Here is a 13,623-nt window from a genome sequence, read left to right on the forward strand (position 1 = left end):
ATATTTGTGATGGGGAGGAAAGGAGACGGCAGAAAAATTATTTAATACGCTGACAGCCACGACTAAGATAAGGCACTTGACATTTAGCGGTAACTGACCGGCAGAGTTAAAATGTAAGATCCGTAGAACATTGAGTCAACACTAAAGGCCGGGTGCACACAGAATCAGACGCGGCGCGACGTTACGTTTTGCTTTACAACGCCTCGCGACAGCTTAAAACTGTCTGCTCGCGACAACTGATTTGCTGGCTGTGGAATTGGAAAACTGGCCTAGGCTAGAAAATGGCGTCAATAATAGAGGACTATCTATATGAAAAATTCTATTGTATTTGCTCATTATTTCCTACGGACGCAAGCTCCTAAAAATCTATACGATTTAAAGAGTCTTAAAATTAGAATGTACTGCACAAACGTCATTTTTATGTTTATGACTACTTCACGACTCACGATAAAGAAAAATAATATATTAAATCAATAATGAGTGAGAGTATAGCGCAGAGAATTAGGCTTACTACAAATTACACTGGTCAACAGTCATTTTGCGCCAGACATAAAACTAACAAATTCTTACTAATTTCGACCTCCTGAATTAAAAAATAACAAGCAAAATGTTCCATCACTTCGGATTTTCGAGATGCACAATATAATTAATTTTCTATGCATTTTATTTAAGAAATCACCGTATTTCGTGTGTAACTATTTTGTTTTACAAATGTGAAGATCCATTATGTGAAAACAATACTAGTATAAGTAGGGCACCCTGTTAGAAGCACTTGTAGGAAGGGAAATTATTTTATTGCCCTTCTACGAGTCTATTTCGAGGGAGTGAAACAGGTTCGCGGTATAAATTCACTTGAGTTTACCTGATTTTACTTGAGATGTGCATTTCTTTCACGGTGAGCTTTAATTACATTACTGTAGTTTATATTTTGCAATATATCACCATGTCAAAACCACTTCTAGAAGCGGAAATTGTTTTATTGCTCTTTTCGTTTCCATTTGGAGGGGAAGAAACAGGTTCGCCGTATGAAAACGCTTTAGTTTACCAGGATATTTCTGTGGTGTTAGTATTCTGTGTAAGACGTGTATTTCTTTAAAGTGTGCTTTAATAATAATATTCAAAGTACGAATGGTTTATATGTGGGAATTTGAAGGTTGTAGCATTGTTTTTTGGAATGCAATTAGGCTACATAAAATGTTGCTGCTTTCTGTACGAATTGGACAGTCGCGCTCGAGATGTTTTATTTTTATTTTATTTTATTGGGTTATTTTACGACGCTGTATCAACATCTCGGTTATTTAGCGTCTGAATGAAATGAAGGTGATAATGCCTGTGAAATGAGTCCGGGGTCCAGCACCGAAAGTTATCCGGCATTTGCTCGTATTGGGTTGAGGGAAAACCCCGGAAAAAACCTCAACCAGGTAACTTGCCCCGACCGGGCCCCGACCTGGTTTCGCGGCCAGACGCGCTGACCGTTACTCCACAGGTGTGGACTCGCGCTGGAGATAAGCATTATAAAATAAAACGAAAATCTCTAGAGCCAAGAAAGAAAAATATTATACATCAACCCCTTGTACCTCAAAGCAAGTAATTTTACCCCTTTTACACAATAAGTTACGGTTAACCCATTTATGCCCATAACTTTATTTTTGTCCAAATGTTGTGAATGTCACACATAGTTTTTGTTTTTATACATTTTTAATTGTAAATGAGCGAACACAGATGAATTTTTACATTTAGGCCCTTTTTCAGGGTGGGTCGTTAACGACCCAGTGGGAAAATCTGATATACATTTTTTCTTTCTTTTTATTTATATCTAAATTACTACATGTCACGACAATAATTGTGAATATTATTTCTTTGTCTTATTGAATCAACATATTATTGATGTTTTACATGTAATATTTATAATTTTACAGTGCACAAGTACATATTCACATAAAGTTTAGTCATAAAAATACGTATAGTAAAATATAAATGACTCAATATTATCCAAATACATAATTACCATGTTATGTATGAAACTCTCTGACGCACTTGTCATGAAGCGGAGCCGGGCATGAAGGTTTGGAACAGCCTTTAGTAGTCTTGTTTTTGCAGACAGCGCATCAGCGACGTGGCTGACCAACCGCCAGCAAGTGTCCAGCATTGCGACGTGCTGGACCTGCGACCATATTTCCCACATTCAGATGCTTTCTGAGCGCCGGTGAAGATACTGGTGTTCCATATTTCTGCATCATAGCGATTACAGTTGTACGTCTGAAGGACAAATTATCCAAGGAAATTCCTTTTGACCTTGCTGTTAACCATGCATTATTCATGGCGACATCAAACATCCACAAAAGAATTGGAACATACCATTTTTTCCCCTCTTATTCCAATTTTGTATGCTGCTATGTTTTGATCCATCTGATCAACACCTCCCATAAAACTATTGTATTTCTTGATGGGGTGGATTGTGTAATGGATATCCTCTTCTTTTATTTGGCTGAGTACCGATCTGCTGTTCCTATAGGGTGCACGCCAAACTCATTTGAAACAACTGTCAAAATATTCAGCTGGATGACTGTCTTTAGAAAGTGATAATGGATGACTCGACTGGACAGGATTATAATCTGGTGGAAAATTAGGGGGGGTCTGACCCTTCTTCCACTGCGGAATATATTTTGTATTCAGTACAGATCTTGTTTTAGTTGTAGTCTCTAACTCAGCTTCTACTTCCAACAATACTGTAGCCTCCAAAGTAGACTCAGGGGAATCATTTTCATCATCTCTTGTTTCATTTGAAAACCTTACCTCAGCTTCTGCTTCAAACAATGTCCTCGTCAAGCAGTCTGGATTATTACACTCCTCATTTCCAGAATCCCCATCGCTTTCTCCATGTACAGGTGGTGCAGTATAAACATCAATTTCTCCAGGATTGCTCCTCGTGTCTGTTGCTTCAAGTTCAGACAGTATTTCATGAGTTTTCAGTCCCTTCTTAGTATATAAAAACAAAAATAAACTGTAACTAACGAAAAAGAATCATATAAACAGAAATATTACTAAGAGACAAAATGGTACCTCTCATTTTCCCACTGGGTCGTTAACGACCCACTCTAAAAACTATTGTCATTGTTGCTATATTACTATAACTGTTACAATGCTATCAGGATATATTGTATTACTTACATTTTGATGTTTTAGATCCGTATTCAGAAGCTCGACAATGAGCCACACTCCATGGCAACAAATAGAAATTATTAGCTATGTGCTGCAGAATTCTAGTCAATTACGCAAGCTGAGAGATAGTTTCAAATAAAATGTGAATGGTGCAGCACTAATCAAACACACATGTTTATAACTCAAGACAACACTTTCAGTTCCAACCTAATTTATAGAAGTCACAATATAACACAACCGGGATATTTTATACAAATTATAATCACTGGGTCGTTAACGACCCAGTGGGCATAAATGGGTTAATGAAGAATTTTGTTAAAGGGATAAATTATAAAACTGAAGGATTTTAAAATACCCAGGAAAAATTTCCTGCTATTAATAATCCGTGGCGCTACACCCGTGAAGAGCCCAGACCGACCAGCCGGCTGCTGGCCTCACGTCCACATGCCAAAACAGAGGTGGACGATCATCCAACTAGAATGGAGGTATCGTGTGGTTAGTACTATGATCCCCCCAGTCGTTATATCTGGCTTTCGCAACCGGCTTTCGCTACCTATCGTAGCTCCCGAAGTACATCACGATGCTAGGTGGGCACCGGTCTCATACACTAGCCGAAATTTCATGAGCAGGCTTCGAGACTTCGGACCCGATAGAGCAGTTCAGTGGGAAATCCGCATAACGCCGAACTGAGTATAGTGGTAAAGCGTGCATTGGGTGGGGGTACTGTAGAATGAATTACGACAAATACGCAAAGGAAAACGCTCTGGATTTGAAGGTTCTGATGAATAATTTGGTTTTCATACAAACTATTTTCAAACTGTGCCTGAAACTATTACACGGTTAGAAAAGTCAGAGCAAGAGATGCCGGAAGTCCTCAAATTAGTTGAGGAAATGACGCAGAGAATTAATGATACACCAAGTACACCGGTTACTGAACGTGTAAAACAGAAGTGGAAATCAATTTTATGTAAAAATAACGGATATGGAACATTGTGTAATATAAACAGCAAATTAGTGGACAAAGAGTCACCCGAGAATGAAGGATTGTCTCTTAGAGATTGCAATGATGTTAGGTTTTTTCGTTTTGCTCCTATAAAGTCATGCGACGTAGAACGCATGTTTTCACAGTACACACTGTGTTTGGTAGACAACTGAAAAAGATTTACGTTTGAGACACTGAAAATGTATCTTGTAGTACATTGTAATTCTGTACTTTAACTGCACTTCCTAAAGACGACCAATAGGATAAATGAAGAAATTAAAATTGCTACATATTTATTTCCACCATTAACACTGCGTATAATTAAATACAAATGCTTATCAAAGACAGGAGAATAAATGCTTTTCACATTCTTTTGACACTGTCATTGTGTAATGTATATTTACTTTCAGAATGTCCATATGTGTGCGTTTCCCCATACTACCGTACTCTATTCTAAATAGCAACGTTGTTACCTCAACACATTTCTACCTTTCAGTACCTGCAGCGAGTCAACAACCTATAGTACAAGCACAGTAAACTTATTGTATCGGGTCCAAAGTCTCGAAGCCTGTTCATGAGAAAATTTCTTCCCCCATGAGGACTCGGACCAGCGCGCATTCCTTAACATTTCATGCTATTAGTGATTCAAAAATAAAAGAGGGAGTTCTCAATGGACCAAAAATTAGAGAAATAATAGACAATCACTTCGAATCTTTGCTGGAAGGAAAAGAGACAGCCGTCTGGATTGCATTCAAGGAGGTTGAATTAATTTTCTGGATAACTGTAGAAGTAAGAACTATAAAGAACTAGTGAAAAATTTACTGTTGGCGTATTAAACTAGGGGTTGTAAAATTTCCCTGAAAATTCACTTCCTTCACTCACATCTTGACTTTTTTTCCCGAGAATTGTGGGGTTTCAGTGATGAACATGATGAACGCTTCCATGAAGAAATTTTAACTATGGAAAAAAGATACCAAGGACAATGGAGTACCAATATGCTAGCAGACTATTGTTGGACTTTAGCTCGTGATGTACCTGATGTCCAGTGTAAAAGAAAATGCAGAAAAAGAAAGCTGTAATCTTCTGAACAGTAAATATTTAGCCTTATTGTCATTATATAAAACAATATTTTGAATAGATATAAATTCCAAAATTTCTCAAAAACCGTAACCAACAACTGTTTTTATTGTCATATTCGTATTCAGGAGGCTCAAATTATATAGAAAACATATATCACATGCCTAGCGCAAAAAAAAATGTTAACATTTGTTACGCAGTGTTATTATTATGAATTATTATTCACTTGGTGCTTTCATCTCATTTGCAATTTTTCACATATTTTCAAAAACCACATTATTCTCGTGATATTGTTTCAAAGATTGTACAGAACGTATCTTTCCTGTACTAAAACAACTGATTTATCCGCATCGAGCTCCGTTATGAATAATGTGCACTACACAACAATAGTATTTTTTGTAGATAATGAAAGCGTGCAATCATAGCCACTACTAACGCATGCGCAGTACACTGCAGCTATCAGACAGTCTCCTCGCGACGAAGTTCTAGCAGTCATTCGATGTTGTCTCTTCGTGTCGCCTTGTGTCTCCTAGCGACCGTCGCGCCGCGTCTGATTCTGTGTGCATCGCATCATAAGAAATCAATGGGAGACAAGTACCACGAGACAAAATGTCGCGTCGCGCCGCGCCGCGTCTGATTCTGTGTGCACCCGGCCTAAGGGAGTGTATAGAGATCGAAGGGTGTGTTTTTGTTTCGCTGAATTTCAAGACAATGTTAACTCATTTAAAGGTTGTGTGACTGTAGCCTGTATATATTTTCGTTGGGTTTTATTTTGTTTATACTGTAGTTTGATTTTTCTATTATTTTATTTGTATTTCTGGCGGTGTGGAAGACAAGGCCTAATGATCTTATCTACACCAGAATACATAAATAAACAAAACAGATAAATATATAAATAAAAAAAATTAAATGTGAAGCACATGATGAAATGTTTTCCTCTCGGTGCCTGATCTACAACTGTTTTAAATTGAGTTAACCCTGGCAAGCATTTGGCTAAGGAGTTCATTAATTCATGAAAGTGAAGTTAAGTAAAGATTCATCTTTATGGACGAGGAAAGCTTAGTAAAGACAATTTGTTATGGTTGTCTATAGTTGGGTTTTCGAGATTTCCGAAAATTTAATAACCAGTTCAATTAAAAATAGAAGTAGAAAGGAAAACCCGCGCAACGCCGGGTACTTTCAGCTAGTTTAAAATAATAATATGAAAGACACTCTTTCAGCTTTCCCAATAACGGGACTGCCTCATTGGACAAAGCATAACTAACACACAGAGTGAAAGCAAAACAGATCACAAAAGAGAAATGTAGGGAATGAACAAAAAGGGGAAAATTAAGGACAGGAAGGATAATAGCATACATATAACTTAGGCCTAAACATAGTAAACAACCAGATTAGACGTTCAAACAAAAGTTCTTCCTTTTTAGAAAACGAAGTACAGTTGGTATTTTAAAATGGCGAGTGATCCTCTGATAGCAGTAAGGGAAACATCACGATTGAAGTCGTTTGTTCAGCTGGGACTTCTCGCAGAAACTGACAAAAAGGCGAGGTATTGTGTCCCTAGCGCCAACCATTAGTCCAACTACTTCAGTGGAGGTGAGGTGATTCTCCAAATAGAATGGAACTGTGGGCTCATAAATTCTGCATTTTTCTGCGTGAACTTCAGCGGGTTGTTGTTCCTGTGCCTCGAACCTGACTGTCGGGTCCATAATGTAGGCAGATGTAGAGTCTGGTGGAATGGCAAGCATGTCAATTCGCCGACAGGATCCCTCTTGAGAGATGTCATGGACTTCTTCATGTACAGTGAGACCTTTCTTCCTCAAGGTTCGGCAATCGTGGACCTTATTCTGTGACGTCTAAAGTTCCGCAGCGTCTCGCTGAAAGGACAGGCACCCAAAACATGGCCAAGAGTTTCAATCTCACTGACGCAACTACGACAGTGGTTTCCGTCTCCGGACCTTCCTGGTATACTCTCATATTTGGTATAATTTGTCCTTCAGGGCAACCCCTATTTTAGGGGAAGTTTGTTTAAATAAATAATTAAGAAATAATAAATTGTACAATTTTTAATGAAGTTACACAATTACCTTAACTTGGGGATTGTAGAAAATGCTCTTAGTGTATAATCCAGAACTCGAAAGTTGATTTCCTTATTTTAGTCTGTATTGAATAATTAATATGTCTTAATAGTTCTATAAGCGATAACATTATTCGCAACATGATAATGGACACGAATTGTTACGAAATGCCTTTACCTTTTCACCTCTGTTCTAATCGAAGTACATGAAATATGTTCATCCCATGCACCAGCGTTGTAATCTAATTGCGTATCCGAGAAGAAATCATAAGAGTTCATCGCAATAATTGCTCTGTGCGCCTTTCAGACACCCAAATCTTTGGAATTCACTTACAAACATGTAACGACTATATTACACGTTCTGGAAACTAAGACTTACACTAAGAGTAGGACAGATATGATTTAAAGTTTTTGTGATTAATACATTAATTTGATTCAGCTTTACGTGAAGTTGCGGTTTTGTTAGTCATTCCATAAAATTTACAGACATATTCAGTGGTTTACTTGACACTTCATTCACTTTTTTTTTTTTTTTTGCCTTTCAGTAACAGTTCTGTCTTCCATTGTTCTCTATTTAATTCAAGCATTGATGATACTTCAAAGTTTTCTTATCTCGTAGATAAAAGTAACGGTATCTTAGATAAATACTTTTGCGCAATAATTTTCTTTTAAGTTGCTCTCATATTAATCTACCCGTATGGGTGACGATTATAATAAAGACGATACCGGTAGCGATGATGATCGTGATGATAATTATTACGATTTATATATAATTTATTTCAAGAAATAGTCTGCCCAGGCATCCTGGGTTGCCAAAAACACAGAATAACACACATATAAGAATAGTAATGATTACAGTAAGATAGATGAGCCAAATTTAAATGTGAACTAGGAGCTTAAGTTTAAGAAATAATAAATTTGTACATATATTTGTAACAATCACACACTAACGAATAGAAAAGGGGGGGGGTATTATGATATTCCGTATAAATGATTTTTCAGAATTGCCATAGACCCTTTAATGGTTGAAGTAATTATATTTGGAATGATGTCATGGATTCCAAATGTTTTGATAGTGTTTACAGTTGATCGTGGGATGGTGCCCCTCGCTCCGATCATTAAACCATGTACTTCCCAGGTGCCTTCCATCTGATATTTTTCTCGAAAATACGGAATAGTAGGCTCATAAATTTGTTGTTTTTCTTTGTTGACCTCGGATGGTTGGGTCTGGCTCATCTCAAATCTAACAGTTGGGTCCAGTATAAAGCCTTTACTATTAGTCTTGTCTAGAGCCACGATGTCCGCTCTTCTAATTCCGCCGCCTTCAGACGCAACGCAGTGCACCTCTTCATGGACCTCGAAGGATTTGTTTCTAAGGGCTTGTGCTATTAGTTTTCGGATGTTATGATGGCGTGAATTTCTCAGGAGTTCTCCATGCTGACAGGATCCTAGGACGTGTGCTATGGTTTCAATCTCGTTGCAGTATCTGCAACGGAAACCGTCCAAGGATCTCCCATGAAGACTTCTCACTGGTGCTACGTTAGCATTCATCTTAATTGCGTCCCGCCATTCAGAGGAAGATAGACCCTCCTTAGAAAAAATCCATTTATTTCCGGGAGTATATTCTTGAAATAAAATAACACCTTTTCCTTTATGTGGAAGCGCACACCATTTGTCGTGCTCTTGTTTCCTAAGATTTTGTCGTAGTTTATGGACATTGATGTTACTTATATCCAGATCTTCAGGTGGAATTTTTAACTTCCTGGAACATACTTTCTTTTCTGCTGCTATGTTCCTTGTAGAAACGACAAGAGGATTCGAGGTTCTCAATAATGTGTTGCAAATATTGAGATGCTGTAAATATGCTTCCCATTGAGCTTTGAAAAGGCTGAGACCCTTATATTTACGTTCGGTGTACAACATCGCGTCGGGCGTGTCTCCTGGCAAACATAAAATTTCCTTCACCGAACTTTTAATTAACTTATCCACATCTTCGAGAAACCGGTCAGAAAGCTGGTGAAGGGGAGCATTTTGAAGAGGATAAACAAGTATAGGCCAAATATACATATTTAAAACATTGAGTTTTTGTTCTGGTTTCAGAAGATAAGTAGATGTTAAAGCTTGGATCTTATTATTTAAATTATTGATTACTTTGGCAATGTCAAACTTAATTTCATCAGAAAAATTAATCCCAAGGTATTTGATTCGTTCATCTCCATCAATACTATTAACAATTGATCCTCCAAGATTCAATGTCGTACTACTTAATTTTCCTTTCTCGATAACGATGGTTTGAGTTTTAGATTCATTTAGACTTAATCCGATCTGCTGTAATGACCGTTTTGTCATGGTAAATATTTCAGATGCAGCAATTGTACTTTTAGCAACAAGTGCAATATCATCCGCAAATCCTAATGTTACTACATTATTTAGATCCGATACAAGGTCATATCCAAATTCTTCAGCCACACTAGGCTCGGATAATTCATCAAAAATGTGGTCTATGCTGAGATTAAAAAGCATTGGGGAAAGAGGAGCGCCTTGCATAACCCCTTGTTTAAACGGTATGGGTTTTGTTTTATGGATTCCAACCTCTATCTGGGTTTCATTTCCACACTGTAAATTTATAATTAAATCCTGTAATTTTTGGGGAAGGGCAGAATTGTGAATGACAGATTCCAAATGCCGATGTCCAACAGTATCATAAGCTTTATGCACACCAAGAAACAAGATGGTGACATCTTCTTTTTCGATTTTGGCCTTACGAAGAACTGAATTTAATATAGAGGCATTAATCTGTGCACCAGCAGTAGATACAAATCCTCGTTGGTTTTCATTAAATTCTACGTATTGTTGCATTCTTGAACAAAGACACCTCTCCAAAACTCTTCGAATTACTGAACAAATGGTTATAGGTCGATAATTATTTGGGTCCTTTTTTTCTCCACCTTTATATATAAGAACAGTTCTAGCTTTCCGAAAAAAAAATAGGTACCCAATTGTGTGATAACATTTTAGTTTCTATTAATGCTAAAATTACTGCAACTTTTTCACATTTAATAGTTCGCATCAATATTTTATCTGGTCCTGCAGAAGTGTCAATCGAAATACCTTGCATAGCTTTAAGAATTTCTTCCTTACTAACAGTATCCAGAAATTTGTTGTTAATATCATCTTTGTCAACTTCAGTAATATGGTTCGGATAATTATCCAAGTGATGGTGGTTTACATTATTAAATTTATTATTAAACGTAGTTTCAATCTCATTTACCGGAATACTTAAAGGACATTTCTTTGGTTCAAATATTCGACGAACTGCTTTCTTTCTTTGGTTATAATATAGGAATTGTGTCACCTGGTAATTGTATTTTTCTAGTCTGACTTGCTTTTCTCGTTTGGATTTCCTTTGCGGATTTGTGGTTTCAGTATAGTATCTATTATTATTTTTGAAGTCACCACGTCTGCGTGCTAGATAATACCGCGTGGCGGGGTGTTTGGGGCCTGGGAGAAAATGATGAGCAGTACCAAGAAAATCTTTGAAATCTTCCGTATATTTTTGAAAGTTTTCCTCGTCCATATTACTCTGAAAAATTTGAATCCACTCATCCAAATTTTGTTGAAACCCATGAACATCATTTTTGTCTGAAACATTCTCACTCTCGAGATTAGGGAGTGGTATCTCCGGTATATCAAGGGAAACATTCTGATTATTAGAATTATAACTAGAACATAGATTAGTACGAAATTCTTCCGGATGAGCTTTAGCAATATGCTGCTTAACACCTTTGAAAAATTTATTACAATGAGGACAGATGTTAAGTGCAGTTGACCGTATACCATGAGCCACTTTCATGTGCTTATGAATACCCCTTTTATCATATAACTTTTTGCAATAAATACATCCAATTTTATTTTGTCGTAATGATGAATCATTATCATCAGGTTGATTAGTAGCACTAATATGTGTAGAAATATCGTAAGGATTTTCTGCTGCTGCTGGGGTAATATTCAGCGAAGAATCTTCTGATGTGTGACATCTCGAAATGTGGGTATTGATGCCTCGATGAGTAAAAGATTTATCACATAAAGTACAAGTGACAGAAGAAGTGTTAGTAAAATCAAATGGAGTAGACAGAGGGATGTTGGTTGACATCACTGATAAATTAAACTAAAACGCGTAAATAAACTACACAAAAACGAAATAAAACGAATTAATGTTTGTAAGCACTGTTGCTATGTAAAATCAACAAGCCTATAAAGTCACTAGAAAACACACACTGAATTTCTTGAAGATTCACATGATGAAAAACTTTCCTAATATACACATGAACAAACGAAATAAGAAAGTCTTCGGATAATCAAGAATTAATCCAGTTAAGGATATTAATCACATAATAAACGTTTGAAATGAAAGAGCACACATTGATCAAACCATGGCCTTGCAAGTTACTTCCTTATGCACAATAACAGTGATAATAATGATAAAAATAAGCGATAATAATAGTGATAAATAAATAAATACATATATATATATATATTTATTTATTTATTTATTTATTAATGTGCTGGTCAACAGCCATAGGCCAATAATAGCCCAGCACAAGTAATGCAATAACAGAACAGAATTAAAAATTGAATACAAATATTAAAAATTTAAATAACAATAATGCAAATATTAAAATAAGTAAGATTGTAATGTTAATAATTAATGGAAGCATAAAAAGAAATTAAAAATATCTTAAGCGAAGAATTCTTTTCTAATCTATGGTATATTATACTAAGAGAATTCTATAAATGATACAATGAAAATTAAATATTTTTTTTCAAGAATACTTATATGATAAGTCATTGCCAATAACAAACTAAGTCTACACATTAAAGGGATTGAATTTGCAGCCGTGAATTTTGGGATTTTTTAAGCATCTGGAGACTGATGAAAGAAATTTTGAATTTCTATTATAGAAAAGTTTGTGAGCTCTCATATATTTCGTCGATATACGTAAGTTAATACTATTTAAGAAAGAGTCATAGGATATATGACCTTTGAGGATCTTTCAAAAGAACAAATAATCGTGCTCATGACGTCTAGCATATAAGTTTCGACAAATAAAATGTTCGCATTTTCTCTCATAACTATACCCGGAATTAATGGGCAGAAATCTGAATGAATATAAAGATATAAATTTTCATTGTATTTTTTTTTTCTTTTTTAGCCGAAGCAATACTTATAATCGAGTTCCAAATTACAGATGTATATTCTTCAGATCGCACCAATGTATAGTGGATCAATAAAACAAAAGATGCGGAAAGAGAATAAGTTTCTGACCTGGCAGTTGTAACGTGACTAAGAAAATAGAGTTTGCTGTCAATATACATTCCCATATCTCTTACCCAATCAGTTCTGTTTATTAGAACATTATTTAGATAATAATTAAATTTCAGTGAAGATGTTTTTCGAGAAAAGATTATTACATATAATAATAATAATAATAATAATAATAATAATAATAATAATAATAATAATAATAATAATAATAATGATAATAATAATAATAATAATAATAAGAAGAAGAAGAAGAAGAAGAAGAAGAATAGCAACAATAAACTATGACTGAACTGTCAAGTGATAGCAGGAGAACATAATTACTCGTACTTCATTACAGTTTAAATAGGGAATAACATTATTTCCAAAAAAATGTTTCAAACTAATTATATTTTAAGTGCTAATACCTTTTAACAAGATATTTTCTGTTTTCAAAATTAACAGAAATTTTACAACCAAAGCAGATAACTAGCAGCATTAAAAGTCGATTTGTGTAGAGTTCTATCCCTACCCATCCTACCCTTTATATCGCGTAGAGAGAGAGAGAGAGAGAGAGAGAGAGAGAGAGAGAGAGAGAGAGAGCGGGCGAAAGAGACGACGAAAAATCCAAGAAGACGTCTTACATTATATACATACATAGGGCATGAATGCATACATACATAGGGCATACATACATAATACACACAGGGCATACATACATACATACATACATACACAGAGCATGCATACATACATACATACATACATAAATACATAACACTGATATGCATATACATACACTGACATGCATATAGACATACAAAGGCATGTATATAGAACTGGCACGCATACTGAAGGCATGCCGATACGCATATAGCCTTTTGAGACTTTGAGTATAGTATACTATACTTCATAACTTAGTTTCAAATTTCCCACTAGATAAAATCGATTATATCTATCATTTCTTTTCTGTGCTTGTAAAGTTCCTGACATCTCTTGGAACTTACAGGAAGCACAAGAAGATCG

Source organism: Periplaneta americana, chromosome 13 (genome assembly GCF_040183065.1).
Source record: "Periplaneta americana isolate PAMFEO1 chromosome 13, P.americana_PAMFEO1_priV1, whole genome shotgun sequence".
Taxonomy (NCBI): Eukaryota; Metazoa; Arthropoda; class Insecta; order Blattodea; family Blattidae; genus Periplaneta; species Periplaneta americana.